Source organism: Jaculus jaculus, chromosome 4, assembly GCF_020740685.1.
Source record: "Jaculus jaculus isolate mJacJac1 chromosome 4, mJacJac1.mat.Y.cur, whole genome shotgun sequence".
Classification (NCBI taxonomy): Eukaryota; Metazoa; Chordata; class Mammalia; order Rodentia; family Dipodidae; genus Jaculus; species Jaculus jaculus.
The window spans coordinates 155,293,936-155,314,811 of record NC_059105.1 but is presented as its reverse complement, the minus strand read 5'-3'; the positions used below and the strand labels follow the sequence as shown (position 1 = coordinate 155,314,811).

General features: G+C 43.7%; 1 protein-coding gene and 1 non-coding gene across 3 annotated transcripts in view; one reads left to right on the top strand and one right to left on the bottom strand.

The window, feature by feature from the left end:
* Positions 1-20,876, top strand: part of Pak2 (p21 (RAC1) activated kinase 2) — an 88,564-nt gene that overhangs the window by 8,061 nt on the left and 59,627 nt on the right. The gene's annotated exons all lie outside the window — the stretch shown is intronic.
* On the bottom strand, positions 10,846-10,949 carry LOC123460471. The gene has a single exon (XR_006637027.1). It is a non-coding gene; the product is annotated as a U6 spliceosomal RNA (small nuclear RNA).

Here is a 20,876-nt window from a genome sequence, read left to right as displayed (position 1 = left end):
TTTATTTATTTTTAATTGTTTTGGTATTTCGAGGTAGGGTCTCACTCTAGCTCAGGCTGACCTGGAATTGACTATGTAGTCTCAGGATGGTCTCCAACTCACGGTGATCTTCCTACCTCTGCCTTCTAAGTGCTGGGATTAAAGGCGTGTGCCACCATGCCCAGCTTTTATTTTTTATGTTTACCTATTTATTTGAGAGAGAAGGGCATGCCAGGGCCTCTGGTCACTGCAGATGAACTCCAGACACATGTGCCACCTTGTGTACCTGGCTTTACATGGAGTCCTAAGGAATTGAACCTGGGTCCTTTGGCTTTGCAGGCTAAGCGCTTTAACTGCTAAGCCATCTCTCTAGCTCGTCCTTCCTTCCCTCCTTCCTTCCTTCCCTCCCCCCTTCCTCGTCAGGGTCTCGGAACTGAAGAGATGGCTCATTGGTTAGAGGTACTTGCTTGCAAAACCTGCCTGTCTGGATTTGATTCCTTACTACCCATGTAAAGCAAGTTTATTTGCAGAGGCAAGAGGCCCATGCGCGAGACACACACACACACACACACACACATGATTTGATTTCTCTCCCTTATATACAAATGGATTTTTTTTTTTTTTAAAGACAGGGTCTCATGTTACGCAGGCTGACCTTGAACTACTGTTCCTCTTTTTTTTTTTTTTTTTTTTAATTATATATTTGAGAGCGAGGGGGCAGATGGAGCATGGGCGCCGCACGAGGGCCTCTAGCCACTGCAAATGAACTCCAGGTGCCTGCACGGGCCTTGTGCTGCCTCCACCTCTCAGGTGCTGGGGTTATGACAATGTGCCACCATGTGCAACTGGGACGGACTGTAGTCTATTCATTTCTTAGGTGGTTTTTTTTTTTTGAGGCAGAGTCTCATTTTACCCGAGGCTGACCAGAATTCACTCTGTATCCAAGACTATCATCAAACCCACGCCCAGCTCAGTTTCTTATTAAAATCTTAATCTTAATGTACTGAAACTACTAAGAAGTAAAATTGTGATGTTTTTCTTTGTTTTATGAGACAGGGGTTAGCTGTGTTGTTTAGGCTGGGTTTAAACTCAGTATGGTAGCTGGTCCACCCTCAGATTGTGGCCTTAAGTTTTCCAGTTGCTGGGATTATAGTCATGAGCTATGTCTGGCCCTTGAAAGCATTATTGTTTGAGATACTTGTTTTCACATTGCTGTTCTCATTTATTTCACAGGAATGCTTTGCAGGCAAGTGCCTTGACCGCTGAGTTCTCTCTCAAGCCTGACATTTTATTTTTTTTGTGTGCATGCGGGCACCCATTTGTATGTTTGTTTGTGTGCACACATGTATGCAAAGGGCAGAGGTTGACGTACGCGCCCCCCCCCCCCCCCCCCCCCCCCCCCCGGTGCATCTGGCTAACATGGGTCCTGGGGAACCGAGCCTCGAACCGGGGTCCTTAGGCTTCACAGGCAAGCGCTTAACCGCTAAGCCATCTCTCCAGCCCTGTTCAGTATATCTTAAAGAACTAGCATTAGCATGCTGTTGTCACGTAGAGTTTATCGTTTGTATTAGGGTTCGTTCATGCCGTATAGCTTATGGGTTTTGGCGTGTGTAAACATGAATCACAGCATTAGACACAGTAGTTTTCCTATGCACACCTGCCTTCCCCTGACCTGTGCCACCACTGATCTTTACTGCCTCCAGTGTTGTGCCTTTTCCAGAGTGTCATGTGGTTGCACTCATAATATGAACCTTTTTGGCTTAGATTCTTTCATTTTCCAATATACATTTTACTTTCCTTCATGACTTTTCATGGTTTAATAGTGCATATCTTTTTAGTGCTAAGTAATAATCCATTGTGTGTGACATACTATATTATCATTGAAGTATACTGTCTTTGCTTCCAAATCTGATAGTTACAAATAAAGCTGTTATAAACATCCGTATGTACAAGTTTTTTTTTTACTGTTTTTTTTCATTGAGAAAGTTTACCATCTTTGGCTGGGGATGTGGCGTACTTGGTAGAACACTTGCTTCATATACACAAAGTCCTTGGTTTGAGCTTTAGTCCTGCATCCTATCCTTTTTTTTTTGAGGTAGGGTCTCACTCTAGCCCAGGCTGACCTGGAATTCACTATGGAGTCTCAGGGTGGCCTTGAACTCATGGCGATCCTTCTACCTCTGCCTCCCGAGTGCTGGGATTAAAGGCGTGCGCCACCATGCCCGGCTATCCTGTCCATTTTTAAGTTTATGGTGCAGTGGTTTCTTCATTGTTTTATAAGCACTGTGGTCTCCATAGTTCTTTTCATTTTGTGACACTGAAATTTATGCCCACTAAACAATAACTCCCCTTTCTATTTTTTTTTTGCTTTTTTTTGTTTGTTTTTTTGAGGTAGGGTCTCACTGTGGTCCAGGCTGACCTGGAATTAACTCTGTAGTCTCAGGGTGGCCTTGAACTCACGGCGATCCTCCTATCTCTGCCTCCCGAGTGCTGGGATTAAAGGCGTGCGCCACCACGCCCGGCCCCTTTCTATTTTTTAAAAATATTTTTACTAGCTGGGCGTGGTGGTGCACGCCTTTAATCCCAGCACTCGGGAGGCAGAGATAGGAGGATCGCCGTGAGTTCAAGGCCACCCTGAGACTACAGAGTTAATTCCAGGTCAGCCTGGACCACAGTGAGACCCTACCTCAAAAAAACAAACAAAAAAAAGCAAAAAAAAAAATTTTTTTACTTATCTATAAGCAGAGAGAGAGAGAGAGAGAGAGAGAGAGAGAGACAGACAGACAGACAGACAGACAGACAGACAGACAGACAGAATGGGCACTCCAGAGCCTCTAGCCACTCTAGCTCCAGAAGCATGCACCACTTTGTGCATCTGGCTTTACATAGGTACTGATCGTTAGATGGGTGAACTTTACATGGTAAATGAGGTCGTTAAGTTTTGCAGGGAAGCGCCTTTACCAGTGAGCCATCTTTCCAGATCCCCTATTTCCTGTCTCCATGATTTTGATGACTCTTGTAAGTTGAATCATGCGGTGCCTGTTTGTGATTGGCTTATTTCACAGCCTACTGGACTCAGTGTTCATCCATGCCATAACATGTTAGGATATCCTTTCTTTTCTGGTTTTTATATTTATTTACTTACTTATTTGCAAGCAGAGAGAGAATAGAGACAGAATGGGTGTGCCAGGGCCTCTAGCTGCTTGCAAACAAACTCCAGACGTGTGTGCCACTTTGTGCATCTAGCTTTACATAGGTATTGGGGAATCAAACCTAGGTTGTTAGGCTTTGCAGGCAAGTGCCTTAGCTGCCAAGCCATCTCTCCAGCCCTCCTTTCTTATGGCTGAATAATATTTCATTGTGTGCATGTGCCATATTTTGCTTAACCGCTTGTATTCATCAGTGGACATTTGGGCTATGCTATCATTATTTAGCTATTGTTTAACTATTTACCTATCAATGGACACTTCGGTTGTACTTCCACAGTTTAGTTACTGTGAACTTCTGTGAATGTGAATGTACAAATATCTCTTTGAAACCTGTTTTCACAAGTGAAATTGCTGAATGACATGGTAACTCATCTTCCTTTGAGGAGCTGCTAAAATTGTTTTTCATAGTGACTATATTGTTCTGCATTTCTTTGTATGTATGTGTCTATGAGAATATAGTACATCTGTTTGCATGTTTGTGGACACATGAGTGTGTACGTTTGTGTGGGACCATAGGCGGTTGATGCTGGGTGTCTTCCTCAGTTGCTGTCCCCTTTTTACCGAGGCTTGAAGCCAGCACTTGGCTTTCAGCCTAGTCCAGCTCGCCAGTTTGCTCTGGGGAAATCCTGTCTCTGCCTCCTGAGTGCTGGCGTTGCAGGTGGGCCCCTGCGCCCGCCAGGCATTTACACGGGTGCTGGGGAACCAGTCTTCAAGCCCCTTGCTTGCCCTGAGCCCTCTCCCTTTCTGTGCTGCAGTGTTGTTTTCCTACCAGCAGTGGGTGATAGACATCCTCGCTAGCATAGTTTGGATCTTAGCTTTTCTAATAGATGTATAGTAGTATATCCTTGTCTCTTTCATCTTTTTTTCTTGTTTTTCGAGGTAGGGTCTCACTCTGGCTCAGGCTGACCTGGAATTCGCTATGGAGTCTCAGGGTGGCCTCGCACTCACAGTGATTCTCCTACCTCTGCCTCCCGAGTGCTGGGGTTAAAGGCGTGCGCCACCACGCCCAGCAGACCTTTACTCTTTTACCTCAAGGTTATATTAACTCTCCAGCCCTGTGTCATAGCTTAGTTTGCTCATTGTTTCTTAAAATCCTATAGTGATGTATAATGCTGAACTTCTTTTTGCATGTTCATTTTCTATTTGTGATCCTTGGTGAGGTATCTTATTAGTTGTTTTGCCCATTTCTTCTTTTCACTTCTCTCCTGTCTTCTCCCCCTTTTCCCTCGTCTGTCCGTCCATCCTTCCTTCCTTCTTTTTTTTTGGTCTTTTTCAAATCAGGGTTTCACTGCAGCCTAGGCTGACCTGATATTATTTTTTTAAAAATATTTTAAAAAGTATTTTATTTTTATTTATTTATTTACTTGATGGGAAGAGAGAGAATGGGCGCACAAACTACAGATGCAGGTGCATCTGGCTTATATGAGTCCTGGTGGATTGAACCTGGGTTCTTTGGTTTTGCAGGCAAGTTCCTTAACCGCTAAGCCATCTCTCCAGCCCCTGACCTGGTATTCTGTAGCCCCACACTGGCTTCAGACTCATGGCAATCCTCCTTCTGCCTCAGCTTTCTAGGTGCTAGGATTAACACGCATGGCTGTTTTGCCCATTTCTTGTCTCCCTCCCCCCCAAGTCCATGGCTTGTCTTCTCTTTACCTCTGATGACTTATTTGTAGTGTTTTCTGTCAGTATTATTTGGTACATGTATAAAGTTCTGAGTAAGATATTCCTTATGGATTTTACCTCCTTACCAATAAAAATGATTATCCTATATAATATTTTTACATAGTTTGTTTTTTCAATTTTGTTTTTGTTTGTCTTGGTTTTCAAGGTAGGGTCTCACTCTAGCCCAGGCTGACCTGTAATTCATTATGTAGTCTCAGGGTGCTCTTGAACTCACGGCGATCCTCCTACCTCTGCCTCCCAAGTGCTGGGATTGAAGGCATGCACCACCACACCCAGCTATGTTATTTTTATTTTTGTGTATGTGGATGTTTGGTGTGTGTGTATACATGTGTGGATGTGCATATGTGGAGTTGTGAGGACACAACCTTAGGGCATTGCCCTCTTCCACTTTTTGCTTGAGACAGGGTCTCCCATTTTGTTGTTTTGTTTTTGCCACTTAGTGTGTACCAGTCTAGCTGGCCTGTAAGCTTCCAGATTCTCCTGACTTTGTCTTCCATTGCAAGGCATGTGGTATGTTCAGACACCGTTGCTATTTTATGCCCAGCTTTATGTAGATACTGAGGAATTGAACTTGCTGGCAGGTTTGCAAGCAGCCGCTTTAACTGCCGAGCCATCTCCTGGCCATACATCGTACCTTTTGAGACGGGGTCTCTGGCTGGCCTGGAACTCATTTGGCTGTAAATGATTTTGAACTTTGTATCATCCTCTTGCCACTCTTGTTCCAAGTGCTGGTATTACTGACGTGTGCTACCACACCTGACTGCTTCTTACCTTCTTATTTTTGTTTGAGAGAGAGAGGCAAATAGAGAGAATGGGTGCACCAGGGCCCTCAGCCACTGTAAACAGACTCCAGATGCATTCACCCCCTTGTGCATCTGTCTTATGTGGGTCCTGGGGAATTGAATCTGGGTCCTTTGGCTTTGCAGGTAAATGCCTTAACCACTAAGCCATCTCTCTAGCCCTTATTTATTTATTCTTGCCTATTTTATTGGTGTGTTGCTCCTTTGGGTTTTAAATTTTTCCATTGAATGTATGTAACACAGGATTACCATTTTAAGTTTCTATATGTGCAGTATAGCAATCACTATCAATCATTCATCTCTAGAATGTTCCTTTTCCCCAACTGAAGGTCTACTCTTTTAATACTTATCTCCTTAACTTCCTTCCTCCAAGCTGTAAACTTCCATTTTCTGTCTCTGTGGATGCCTCTTGTTGTGGTTTCATGAAAGTGGAATTAATACATGTTTGTCCCCTTGTGTCTAGCTTTTGGTGGTAGCTGAGTTCATCCACATAGTATGTATTAGTATTTAACTCTGATTTGAGGGTGTGTTGTATTCCATTGTGTCTGTGCCACATTTTGCTTATCTGTTTATCTGTTGTAAATTATATTTGGGTTAATCCACCCACATTTTATTCCCTTTTGTTTTTCAGACATTAAACCAATGAGATTGACCAAATATAGTATGATATAAGTGTTTAGAAAGATTTTTTTATTGCGGAGAGAGAGAGAAATAGCCCGGGGCGGGGGGAGCGCGACCAGGGCCTCCAGCCACTGCAAACAAACTCCAGAAGCATGTATCCCCTTGTGCATCTGGCTAACGTGGGTCCTGGGGAATCGAACCTGGGTCCTCAAGCTTTGTAGGCAAGTGCCTTAACTACTAAACCATTTCTCCAGCCCATAGAAAGATTTTATTATAGAGTGTTACCACACTTAAGAGAAGGTAAGAAGGCAGAGTGCCTATAAAACAGTAGGGATCCTGAGTGGATCTGTTACTATATTTTTAAATTTATTGTTTGTTGTTTAATGTTTGTATGTGTATAGATGTTTGCATGTCTCTGTGTGTGTGTGTACACACGTGTGTGCTGGGCATGTGAACAAGTATGTGTGTATTTGTGGAGTCTAGAAGTTGACATTATTTTTTAAAAAATATTTTATTTATTTATTTATTTGACAGAGAAAGGGGAAAGAGAGAAAGAGAATGAGAATGGGCGTGCCAGGGCCTCCAGCCACTGCAAATGAACTCCAGACGCATGTGGCTCCTTGTGCATCTGGCTAATGTGGGTCGTGGGGAATCGAACCTGGGTCCTTTGGCTTTGCAGGCAAATGCCATAACTGCTAAGCCATCCCTCTGGCCCCAGAAGTTGACGTTCTTGATTTTTCTCCTTATTTATTTATTTATTTTTTTTGTTTTTTTGAGGTAGGGTCTCGCTCTGGTCCAGGCTGACCTGGAATTAACTCTGTCATCTCAGGGTGGCCTTAAACTCATGGCAATCCTCCTACTTCTGCCTCCCGAGTGCTGGGATTAAAGGTGTGCGTCACCATGCCTGGCTTCTCCATTTTATTTACTGAGCCCATCCTCCCTTGAATCCAGGGCTCTCCAGTTCTGCTGGTCTAGTTAGCCAGCTCTAGGGATCTCCTGTTTCTTCTTCCCCAAACCATTTGATTGCAGGCAACTCCCCCACCCCACACCCACTTATCATTTACTTGGGTGCTGAGGATCCAAATTTAGGTCCTCACTTTTGTGTGGCAAGCACTTTACTGATTGAGCTGTCTCACCAGCCCGTTACATAGATTTGTTACAGTGTCACTGGCTTTCTCAGAACTTCTGTCAGTATTGTTTTATGTCATCTTGAATTAATCAGTTTGCTACAGTCTTCTCTCCTGCCATCTGCTTTTCCTGTGCTTGTATGGTGGTAGTAATTCTCATTCATGTCCATGTACCCTCCCTCCCATTCCCTCTCTTAACAGCTAGCTTATATTCTGTAAATATTCACTAATATTGCTTGAAACATTAGTCCCTTAATTGGTATAACAAGTTATTTCTCATTTATAGAAATCCCGCTGGTTGCTATTTTTGCTTCAGTTTTCTTTTTTGCAGACATTTATATTAGGTGGGCTCTGTGTGAAGTCCTTAAATGTTTGCCCTTTTAACCTCCAGACCCAGCATTGGCTTTATATCTGCTATTGTAGGTTTTTTTTTTTTTTGCATCCTTTTTAAAAAGAATATTTTATCTATTTGCAGGCAGAGAGACAAACATGGGGAGTGGAGAGGGATGAAGAGGGACAGAATGGATACGCTGGGGCCTCCAGCCACTGCAAACAAACTGCAGATACATGCACCACCACTTTGTTCATCTGCCTTTACATGGGTATTGGGGAATCGAACTCAGGTCATTCGGCTTTGAAGGCAAGTGCCTTAACCTCTGAGCTATCTCTTCAGCCCCTGGTTTGAGATTTTGGGGAGGGGGTTGTTTTCTAGGTAGGGTCTCACTCTAGGGCCAGATTGACCTGGACTTCACCATATAGTCTCAGGGTGGCCTCAAACTCACACTCCCTTAGCCTCTTGAGTGCTGGGATTAAAGGCATATGCCACCACTCTGGTTGGTTTGAGATTTTTGTAATGATTATATAGTACTTTTGTAATTAAAAACAAAATACTATGTATACCAAATTCCCAGAGACTCCCAGATGTTTTCTGTTGCCTAGAACCTATGACTTTCTGGGCCCATTCAAATGAGTCTTCCAACCACCTGCTTCCCTGTGTTCTCTGATGTCTGTACTCTCCCAGGAGCCAGATCATACTTGTTCCTTTTGTCTAGAATCCCATCTTCTGTTTAAGAGTAAGATCTTGGGAATATAGCTCAGCAGTTAAAGGCACTTGCTTGCAAAACTTGTCAGCCTAGGTTCCATTCCCCAGTGCCCAGGTAAAGCCAGGTTCAGAAAATGGCCCATGCATCTGGAGTTTGTTTGCAGCAGCAGGAGACTGTGGCCATTTTCTTCCTCCCCCCCATTTCCTTCCAAAAATTTTTAAACATTTTATTTATTTGAGAGAGGGAGATGGAGAAAGAGACAGGTAGAGAGAAAGAGAGAATGGGTGCGCCAGGGCCTTTTGCCACTGCAAACGAACTGCCTACGCAAGTGCCACCTTATGTATCTGGCTTACATGGGTCCTGGGGAATCGAACCTGGGTCCTTTGGCTTTATAGGCAAGCACCTTAACTGCTAAGCCATCTCTAGCCCTCAAAAATATTTTTGTTTTTATTTATTTATTTGGTTTTTTAAGGTAAAGTCTCACTCTAGCCCAGGCTGACCTGAAATTCACTGTGTAGTCTCAGGGTGGCCTCAAACTCACGGCGATCCTCCTACCTCTGCCTCCCAAGTGCTAGGATTAAAGGTGTGCGCCTCCACGCCTGGCAAAAATATTTTTAAAGTAGGCTGGAGAGATAGCTCAGTGGTTAAAGGTGATTGCTTGCAAAGCTTGATGGTTTGCAGGGCTAGAGGCCCTGGTGTGCCCATCTCTCTCTTTGCAGGGTGTTGTCTATGTCATTTTTAATTGATCAGTTTGCTAGAGGTCTTCTTTAATCCCAGCACTTGGGAGGCTAAGGAAGGAGGAACACCGTGAGTTCAAGGCCACCCTAAGACTACATAGTGAATTCCAGGTCAGCATGAGCTGGAATGAAACCCTACCTTAAGCAAGACAAAACAAAACAAAACAAAAACCCAGGATGATCAGCTTATTCTGATTCACCTAGTGCTTCCTGGATTTAAGCAATAAAAGACTTGTGACCCAGAAATTCCATTGGTCCTAGACAAAAAGCATGGTTAGTCATCAAGCAGAAAACCTTTAAGGAAGGTCATGTATAAAGGTTGGAGATGGCTCTGTAGAGGACCTAACAGTGGACATGCTTAAAGTCTGTAGAAGACTGAAAAGACAAGAGTCTAGACAGTGAAAGGACTTGTCATGTGTGTACCTTCGACTTCATCTTAAGAGCCTTTGGAAGATTTTACTAGAAGATTGCAACATCAACCTTTTACATGCTAGCATGTTTGATTTTAAAAATGCTGTTTGAGGGCCTGGAGAGATGGTTTAGTAGTTAAGGAGCTTGCCTGCAAATCCAAAGGATCTGGGTTCAATTCCCTAGTACCCATGTAAAGGCAGATGCACAAGATGGCGCAAGCATCCGGAGTTGGGCTGCAGTGGCTAGAGGCCCTGGCGCACCCACTCTTTGTAACTTCCTCTCCATTTCTCTCTCAAATATTTTAAAAAGCTGGTTGTGGTGGCACATGCCTTTATTCCCAGGACTCAGGAGGCAGAGATAGGCTGATCACCATGAGTTCAAGGCCACCCTGAAACTCCATAGTGAATTCAGGTCAGCTTGAGCTAGAGTGAGACCCTACCTTAAACAAAAACAAACAAAAAGTTGCTGTTTGAAGGCTAGTTGATAAATCACTTCCCTGCATCCATGAGGAACCGAGTGTGAATCCCTGGAGCCCAGTGGCATACATCTGTTGCTGAGTCTGTGAGCTCCAAGTGCAGTAAAAGGCCTGGTCTTGAGAAATAAGGTGTAGGGGCAATTTAGGAAGATACCCTGTGTCTACCCCTGACTTCTGCATGAACATGCATACACATGAATGCTCAGAAACCCACACGTGAAAAGAAAACTGGGCTGGAGAGATGGCTCACTGGAATAGCGCTTGCCGTGTCAGTGTGAGAACCAGTCGATGGATGGATGCATTCTTTCTTTTTTTTTTTCCGAGGTAGGGTCTCACTCTATCCCAGGCTTACCTGGAATTCACTGTGGAGTCTCAGGGTGGCCTCGAACTCACGGCAATCCTCCTACCTCTGCCTCCCGAGTGCTGGGATTAAAGGCGTGCGCTACCACGCCTGGCAGAGGGATGCATTCTTGTGCAGTTCATATTTATTCATACTTTTCTGGTGAAGATGCTGAAGCCAGTGTATTGTTTTATAGTGTTTTTAAACTAATGAAGATGTAAAGGGTATTGATGAATCATTATTTGAATGAGTTTAAACATTCTTTTTTTTCCTAGATACAGAGACGTATGTAAAGTGTTCCTTACTAGACGGTTAGTAATTTTTTGCTGTCGTATTTAAGTAAATCCTGAGTATAGGAGATCCATGAATCCCCTAATTACTTCCACTTTATGAACTGGCTTAAAAATATGGAAAACAACAAAAAAAATGGAACGCTTGATAAATTTGCATGTCATCCTTGCGCAGGGTCATGCTAAATCTTTCTACTATTCCAATTTTAGTATATGTGCTGCTGAAGTGGGCACCCAGCTACTATTTTTGATGAAAAAGAAGTAAAGTTAGAATCCAGGTGACTTGGGAGGCTGAGGCAGGATTGCCTTCAGTTCAGGGCCAGCCTAGGCTGCAAAAATAAGACCTTGTCTCAAACAGAACAAAAAACAAAAATGAAACAAAAAGTAAGGGGCAAAAAGAACCCAGAAACATTAAAGTAAGGAGAAACTACTGCCCCTTGGGGTGAAGCAGAATACTCCAGAGAAATTCACCCCATACCAATGCTGATCTCTGGACCTTGCGGGAGAGAGGATGGTTATAAATCACTGGAATGGTAGAGAGGTCTTTACCATTTAGGGGTTTGGTGTTGGCACAGTGGCCACACACACATCCTCTCGGGTGCCAGGAAGGGCTGCTCACCGGGGCGGTGCTGACACTGCTGCTCGGCGGCGGGGGGAGGGGCTGGTGTCAGGCCAGAGCCCCGCAGCTAAGCTGGTCCTGAAAGGCTCCTCCGCACCGCTACTGACAAGGCTTGCTGTGAGTCTGGCAGCGAAGGAAAAGTACAGGCCCTGATCCAGTTTCAGAGTAGGCAAAAAGATGAATTTGGAACAGAGAGGAAGTAGATCAGGTCAGTAACCAGCTTTGGGGGAGGGGCTAGTGCTGTAGTAGTCGCTCCGAGGCGAAGCGATCAGATCTAGTTGGCTATAAGGAGGAATTGGTATTTGAAAAAGCTTGTAAGGTGAGTAGGTTGTTTTTTAATTTTTTATTTTCAAGCAGAGAGAGCACACCAGGGCCTCCAGCAACTGCAAACAAACTCCAGATGGATACACCACTTGTACATTTGGTATTGGGGAATTGCACCTTAACTACAGAGTCATCTCTCCAGCCCAGGTTCCTCCCACCCAGAAAGGGTCTCCCTCTGGCCCAGGCTGACCTGGAATTCACTATGCAGTCTCAGGGTGGCCGTGAACTCAGGGTGATCCCCCTACTTCTGCCTCCCAAGTGCTGGGATTAAAGGCGTGCGCCACCATGTTTGGCGCTCTCTCTTTTTTTTACATTGAAGGTGACTTACTGTTTGTGTGTGTGTGTACATGTGTGAGTGCACATGCCTTGATGCTCATGTGGAAGTTTGAAACAACCTTGAATGTCAATCCTTGTCTTCCACCGTGTGTGTGTGTGTGTGTGTGTGTGTGTGTGTGTGTGTGTGTTCAAATAATTAAAATAAAAAGGACTCCTGTCCATCCACTCATCTTTTGTTTTTGTTAAACAAAACCTTTTTAATCCAGAGATTTTCATATGAATGCTTCTCTTAGGGTTAGAGGTCTGTCAGACTCCTAGCAGTGTATGAAATTCTCTTTGAATCATAGTATTAATTTGTTTATTTATTTATTTAGAATTTTCTGATGTAGGGTCTCGTTTGAGCTCAGGCTGACCTGGAACTCTGTAGTCCCCTCTGGAGTGCTGGAATGAAAGGAATGGATTTTTTTAAATCCCATATAATAAACGACACGTGAACATGTCTAACCCATATAATGTAGGTCTAAATTAAGGGCACAGGAAGAGCTACCACTTTACATAGGCTGTATTGTCAAGCATTAAGAAATCTAACCAATAAAGCGCTCACCTGCAAAGCCTAAGGACCCAGGTTCAATTCCCCAGTACCCATGTAAGCCAGCTGCACAAGGTGGCACATGCGTCTGGAGTTCATACTTCATGTGTGTGTGTAGGCACATCAGGGTTTCTCAGTACTGCAATCACCAGATGCTTGCACCACTTTTTGGTTTATGTGAATACCTAGGGGAATTGAACCTGGACCCCAAACCCCTGAAGTACATTATTTATTTTTAATCTTCATTTATTTGAGAGAGAGAGTGTGTGTGCACGGGAACATCAGAGCATCTTGCTGCTATAAACCAACTATAGGCACATGTGCTGTTGTGCGTCTCGCTTTACATAGGTGCTGGGGCATCAAACCCAGGCCAGCAGGCTATGCAAGCAAGTGCCTTTAACCTCTGAGCCATTCCTCCAACCTTGATTCATACTCTTCCCTCCCTTACTCCCCCCCCCTTTTTTTTTGGTTTTTCAAGGTAGGGTCTCACTCTAGCCCAGGCTGACCTGGAATTCACTATGGAGTCTCAGGGTGGCCTTGAACTCATGGCGATCTTCCTACTCTGCCTCCTGAGTTCTGAGATTAAAGGCGTGCGCCACCTCGCCTGGCTAGTTTGTATTTTAAACATATGTCTTTTGTTGTAATATAAGAACAAAAAGTATGCATAAAAATTTATTTGAGAGAGAGAGAGAGGGAGAATGGGCATGCCAGGGCCTTCAGCTGCTATAGACGAACTCCAGACGCATGCACCACCTTGTGCATTTGGCTTATATGGGTCTTGGGGAATTGATCTGGGTTCTTTGGCTTTGCAGACAAGTTCCTCAACCATGAAGCCATGCCTCCAGCCCATGAATCATTTTATTTTGATTATCCTTTATTTATTATTTATTTATTTACTTATTTTGTGTGTGTGTGTGTGCGTGCGCGCGTGCTTTGAGTCAGGCTGTCATATATCTCAAGCTGTCCTCCAACTTGATACATAGCCAAAGTTTACCTTGAATTCTGATCCTCCTGCCCCTATTTCTCAAGAACGAGGGATTATAGCTGACTTGGTTAGATTTAGTTCCTTAAAATATTTTATTTATTTATTTATTTGAGGGGCGGCAGATAGAATGGGTGTACCAGTGCCTTCAGCCACAGCAAACGAACTCCAGATGCATGTGCCACCTTGTGCATCTGGCTTACATGGGTTCTGGGGAATTGAACCTGGGTCCTTAGGCTTTGCAGGCGAGTACTTTATTAGTTAGGTTTCCTTTTATTTTTTTGAGGTAGGGTCTCACTCTGGCTCAGGCTGACCTGGAATTCATTATGTAGTCTCAGGGTGGCCTCTTAACTCATGGTGATCCTCCTACCTCTGCCCTCCTGAGTGCTGGGAATATAGGTGTACGCCACTATACCCGGCTTGGTTAGATTTCTTAATTCTTGGTAATGTAGCCTACGTAAAGTGGTAGCTCTTCCTGTGCCCTTAATTTAGACCCACATAATATGAAGTTGAACATGTTCATGTGTCATTTGTTTATTACATGGGATTCTTTGTCATTTCTACATCCAAAGTATAGCTTTCTTTTTCAAATGTCTCCCTGTTTGTTGCTTTTTATTTGGTATGTAGAATGTAGTCATACGTAATAATCTGCTCCTTTAGAGTGTTTATTGTGTCAAAAATTATTCTCCTGTGTAGAAATACTCTATGATCAAAAGAATTTTTCCTGCTGAGTATGGTGGCACATGCCTTTAATCCTAGCACTTGGGAGGCAGAGGTAGGAGGATCACCATGAGTTTGAAGCCACCCTGAGACTATATAGTGAAATCCAGGTCAGCCTGGGCTAGAGTGAGACCCTACCTCAGAAACAAAACAAAACAAAAGCCTCGGGCTGGGGAGATGGCTTAGTGGTTAAGGTGCTTGCCTGCAAAACCAAGGGACTTGGAATTGATTACCTAGCACCCATGTAAAGCCAGATGCAGTGGTGCATGTATCTGGAATGGCCCACCCCATTCTCTCTCTCTCTGGTGATAAATAACTTTTAAAAATTTTCTCAAAACTCAAAATTTTTATATTGTCTTTAATTTGTCTGAAAGATTTTTGTTTTTATACTAGGTAAGACTGTCTACGAATGGAGTCCCCCAAGGTAGAACTTGGAGCAGAGGGCTTATATATAAAACTTTGCCTTGTTAGGAATTGCATTTCCAGGAGCAGAGTGTGAGAGAAAGGCAGTGAGGCAGGGAAGCAGCAGTTACTGAAGGGAAACACAAGTAATGGCTCTTCCAGCTGTATTGTCCGCAGGAAGTTAGATGAAATAAGCCACAGGACCATCCAACACAGGTGCAAAGGGGAAGGGCCTGTCTTCCCATCCTCATTGGCAGAAGCTGATCCAGTTGCTCCCCTGCGCTACTAGATTGCATGCGCGGGAACCACATACCAGGGCAGTGAGTGTTGTCCGCAGACAGGAAGGGAGGAGAGGTCACATCGTGCCTGACTGGAAAAGGTGGCCCCAGCACACAGTTCGTTCCCGGGCCAGCAGATTGAACCAAAGGAAGATGAAGCTAAAAGGATCTGAAAAGTTGGAAAAGCAGTCTGATACCTGGTAGATGATCTATTTTGTAAAATAAAAACAGTTTTGCACATAAGCCAGGCATGATGGTGCTTGCCTTTAGTCTTAGCACTCAGGAGGCTGAGTTAGGAGGATCATTGTGAGTTCAAGGCCACTCTGAGATTACATAGTGAATTCCAGATCAGCCTGGGCTAGAGCTAGACCCTACTTCAAAAAAACAAACCAACCAACCAAGACGAAGCAGCCGTTCCAGCCCATATTCTGCCTCAGTCCCATAGTTCTCCTTTACAGGCAAGCGTATGGGATGGCCCACCTACATACATCCACAGCCAAAACGAGAAAAGTCATCTTATACTAGTGTATCTGGTGTTGCTTTCCCAGATAAATATGGGATTCTGGGATACTTCCTGGAACCCACAAGTCCTGAGTTTATATCTGCAAATTAACCAAAGAATTATGAATTCCAGACTAGAGAAAATATTTTTTCTTTGTTTTTGTTTTTCAAGGTAGGGTCTCGCTCTAGCCCAGGCTGACCTGAAATTCACTATGTAGTTTCCGGGAAGCCTTGAACTCAAGGTGATCCTCCTATGCCTGGCTGAGAAAGTGGTTTTTAAAACAACTCATTTTATGGGGTTGGAGAGATGGCTTAGCAGTTAAGGCATTTGCCTGTGAAACCTAAGGACCTGGGTTTGATTCCCCAGTCAGTACCCATGAAAGCCAGATGAACAGTGTGGCTGGCCCATGTGTCTGGAGTTCATCTGCAGGGGCTGGAGGCCCTGGTGCGCCCATTCTCTTCCCCTGTCCTGCCTGTCTCTGTATCTCTCTCGTAAATGAATAAATAAAATATTTTTAAAAACTCATTTTATTCAGCTACCACAGAGCACCTATGTGGGGATGGTCTGAGAAGGGAAGGTGCCCCATGTTGCCCAGGAGCCCATGTAAACAAACATGGGCCATAGATTTAACATGAACAGGTTTTTTTTTTTGTTTTGTTTTGTTTTTCAAGGTAGGGTCTAACTCTAACCCAGATGGACCTGGAACACACTATGTAGTCTCAGGGTGGCCTCGAACTCACAGCAATCTTCCTACCTCTGCCTCCCAAGTGCTGGGATTAAGGCCATGTGCCACCTCGCCGCCTTGAAGAGGGTTCTTTTTTAAAAAAGGGCATGCGCTTCCAAAAAAAAAGACAGGCTAGAGAGATGGCTTAGCGGTTAAGGCACTTGCCTGTGAAGCCTACGGATCCTGGTTCAATTTCCCAGTACCCACATAGGCCAGATGCAGTGGCACATGCTTCTAGAGTTTGTTTGCAGTGGCTAGCTGCCCTAGTTTGTCCATTCTTTCTTTCTGTTTCTCTCTCCAATAAATAAAACACTTATATGTTAAAAAAAAAAAAAAAGATAGAGCTGGGCATGGTGGCGCACGCCTTCATTCCCAGTACTTGGGGAAGCAGAACTAGGTGGATCATTGTGAGTTTAAGGTCACCTTGAGACTCCATAGTGAAATCCAGGTCAGCCATGGCTAGAGAGAGAGACCCTACCTTGAATGACCAAAAGTAAATAAAAAAAAAGACAGTCATAAAAGGTGTCCCTTCCCACCACAGCATGGCTGTGAGGACGGGAGAGGGAGGTCTTACCAGTGGAGAACTCGAAGGCTTGTTGCAACAGTTCCAGAGAGAACCGCGGGGTCAGAGAGGATGCACTTGAGAGCTTGCTCAACATACCTGGACTGGGTGCGAACTCAAGAGAAATCTGATTGTGAGGCAGGCAAGCCATCCCAAAACTGAAGCAAGGGGCCTGAGCTGAGCTAAGTAAGGCCAGCTGGATAGGCCTGGCGAGGATCATTCTGAGAGTCCCTCCCGTGAGGCCCATCCTGCCCAACCAGAAACTGCCTGCCTACTCTGGAACCCCCTCATTACAAATACATTGTCATCAAATGAAAGCACTCTTCCAATTTTTGAACCTCCTGTTGTTAGGGTGTTGTCTCCTTCAGGTGATTGGAGTATATTTTCCTTTATTGCTTTTGTTCTCTAGGATTTTGAAGCCTTTTGGGTGACATTGGTGTTTGGGGAAGTTTGTTGTTCATATAAAATGTAAATAAAGGCTAGGCATGGTAGTACTTGGGAGGCTGAGATAGGAGGATCACTGTGAGTTCCACATCACAGTGGCTAGAATGAGACTTGCCTTGAAAAAAAGACAAACCAGAAAATAAGTAAAATTATGAACCAAAATTGTGCTTTCTAATTTTGTTTTTCAGTACTACATGGTTTGTACCTGTACTGCCCTAGTTGATTCCTATAGATTATAATAAGTTTAGTAATTTTCACTCATTTGATTGAATCATTCCAGACACCACCTCTGTATTTCTGCTGTGTTTTAAGCTATTCCTAGTCTCCTTCAGTACACAGTCGAGGAATTGTTTGTGTTTGAGTTGCATCACAGTTGAACAGTGGGCCTGTTAGAAGAGTACAGTTTGTTTGGACATACTTTTTGTTTCGCCTACTTGTTTGTCACTAAAATGTAGCAAAAGTGAACAGATTTGGAGAAAAGCACTATACATTTTACACTTTTCCTTTTTTAAACTAATTTTTTGAATGTATTTGCAAGCATTGATAGAATGAAATGAGAATGGGCGTGCCAGGCCCTCTTGCCACTGCACACGAACTCCAGATGGATGCGCCACTTTGTGCTTTATGTGGCTTACTGGGGAATTGATCCCTGGACTGGCAGGCTTTTAAAGTGCCTTTAGCCACTGAACCATGTCTCCAGTGCCCATTTTGTTCTTAAAACATTTTTGAGTAATAGTAGAGCAAAATATAAGGTACATTAGTATTTGGTCATGAATTGGCGTTGTTTTAAAATCTATTTGTAGGTATTGTTTTGGGTTGAAACTTAAGATGAGGGCTGGAAGGATGGCTTAGCGGTTAAGGCATTTGCCTGCAAAGCCACAGGACCACGTTTGATTTCCCAGGACCCATGTTAGCCAGATGCACAAGGGGGCACATGTGCCTGGAGTTCGTTTGCAGTGTCTGGAGGCCCTGGCACGTCCATTCTCTCTCCCTCTCTATCTCTCTCCCTCTTTCTCTATCAAATGAATAAATAAAATATTAAAAAAAACTTAAGATGACCATAAAGCAAAAGAACCTTATTATGACCCTATTTGGCACTTTTCAGTTAGTAGGAGCAGTGCACAAAAAATAAAAAAAAATAACAGCTTTATGAAGCTGGGTGTGGTGGTGCATACTTCAATCCCAGCACTCAGTTGGCAGAGGTAGGAGGATCGCTGTGAGTTAGAGCCCAGCCTTAGAGTACATAGTGAATTCCAGGTCAGTGTAGGCAAGAGCAAGATCCTACCTTAAAAAAAATAGAAAACATGGGCTGGAGAGATGGCTTAGCAGTTCAGCGCTTGCCTGCGAAGCCTAAGGACCCCGGTTTGAGGCTTGGCTTCCCAGGACCCATGTTAGTCAGGTGCAGAAGGGGCCACACGTGTCTGGAGTTAGTTTGCAGTGGCTGGAAGCCCTGGCATGCCCATTCTGTCTCTCTCTCTCTCCCCTCCCCTCTCTCTCTGTTGCTCTCAAATAAATAAAATAAAATATTGAAAAAAAAAAGAAAAAATAGAAAACACAAAATTGTTTTGTTGAAAAGATGTAAAGTAATAAATCATTTGTGAGGGGACAGTATAAGTCTTTCAAGAGGTAATCTTGTTCATATGGGATAGCTTATATGTTGTCTAGTGAAGTGCTGTTTAATAAAAGAACCAATAAAGACAACATTTTTGTTTAGGGACAAAATATTACCGCTCTGAGGTCACTTGGGAACTTCCACCTGTGGGTGAGTTTTCCCTTTGCAGCTCAGGCCCAGCCGGGAGGCCCCCTAACCCTTATTCTCCACATGGGTTCTTATCCCATCCAGCTCCTCACATGGCAGGATCTCCTTGAGCTTTCTTTTTTCTTTCCACGCTTTTTTCCCAGATCCATATCTGGTCACATGGACTCCTGGGCTACACATGGCCCAGGTGGGATTTTGGGCTCCACGAGGTGTACTTTTCTCCACTTTATTTCCCCTTAACTCCCAGCCTTTCCCTTTACCCACTCCTTTGTAAAATCTGAATAAAATGTGGTATTTTAAAAATTAAAAAAAAATGATTACCATGACTCAGTTAGCATTCCTGTCTAATATATACAAAATCCTTACACTTTGGATTGCAGAAAGTCTTGGTAGGAAAATCACATAGAATAATGAGTAATAGTGCATAGTTGTAATTCAGTGTCAAGTAATGGTACAGTACACTGTAGACTGGAATAGGAGAAAGGAGCATGAGAATAACAGTTGGGAAACTTGAGTTCTGGTCTAATGTCTAGATCTGTGTATAGGCTTTAGGAAGATCTCTCTTTAAAAGGTAAGTTCTTTCACATACAGATGTGCCACTGTGCCTTGCTTGTTTTTTAAAGTATTTTATTTATTTGAGAGAGAGTGAGAGAATGGGTGCACCAGGGGCCTCTAGCCACTGCAGCCAAACTCCAGACTCATGTGCTACCTTGTACAGCTTGGTTTATGTGGATACGGAGGAGTCGAACATGGGTCCTTAGGCTTCGCAGGCAAGTGCCTTAACTGCTAAGCCATCTCTCCAGCCCACCTTGCTTGGTTTTGTTTTTATGAGACAGCGTCTCATACTGTAGCCCAGGGTGGCCTGGAACTTTGTGGCTCAGGCTGTCCTCAATCATGGTAATTGTTGTGGTTCAGCCTCCCAAATGATAAGGCCACCAAGCTTAGTTGCAATTAGCCTTTCAGAAGGTCGTCTTTGATGTAATATCAAAGAACATCTAGTTATTTGAAAGTTTTTTAAAAAATTACTTTAAAAAAACATTTTATTTCTTCATTTGAGAGGGGCAGTAGAATGAGCACACTAGGGCCTCTAGTTAGTGTAAATGAACTCCAGACACACGTGCCACCTTGTGCACCTGGCTTATGTGGGTACTGGGGATTTGAACCTGGGTCCTTAGGCTTCATAGGCAAGCACCTTAACTGCTAAGCTATCTCTCCAGCCCTGAAAGTTTTTCAAATACTTACCAATTTTCAGCTACACAGCTGTGTAAAACCAGATTTTTTTTTAAAATAAGCTCTAGCAGAACAGGTAGAATGCAGAAGCAGATTCACCTGTCTTGTACTCAAGACATTAAAAGTTGACATTGAGCTGGGCGTGGTGGTGCATGCCTTTAATACTAGCACTTGGAAGACTGAGGACCACGGTGAGGTTCAAGGGCAGGCTGAATTATAGTGAATTATTCCATGTCAGTCTGGGCTAGAGCGAAACACTACTTCAAACAAAACAAAACCAGATAGACATTGAAATTATGCTAGATTTGTGACTGTAGCTCCTTGGTAGTGATTGCCTAGCATCAAAGCTTTAGCTAGTACCACAAAGGAAAAAAAGATGGTCTTCTAGATTATAGAATAAAAGTGTTACTGAAATGGGGTGTGGTAGTGCACACCTTTAATCCCAACACTAGGAAGGCAGAGTAGGATTACTGTGAGTTCAAGGCCAGCCTGGGACTGCAGAGTGAGTTCAAGTCAGCCTGGGCTAGAGTGAGACACTACCTCGAAAAACAAACAAAACAAAACAAAAATGTTAGTGAATGTTGTGGCACATTCCTGGGTTCCCAATGCTTGGGAGGTGGAAACAGGAGGATTATTAGGCATTTGAGGGCAGTTTGGGCTACAGTTATTATTAGGCATTTGAGGGCAGCTTGAGCTACAGTGAGACCTGGTGGTGCAGGCCTGTAATGGGTGTAGCTCAGCTGGTAGAGT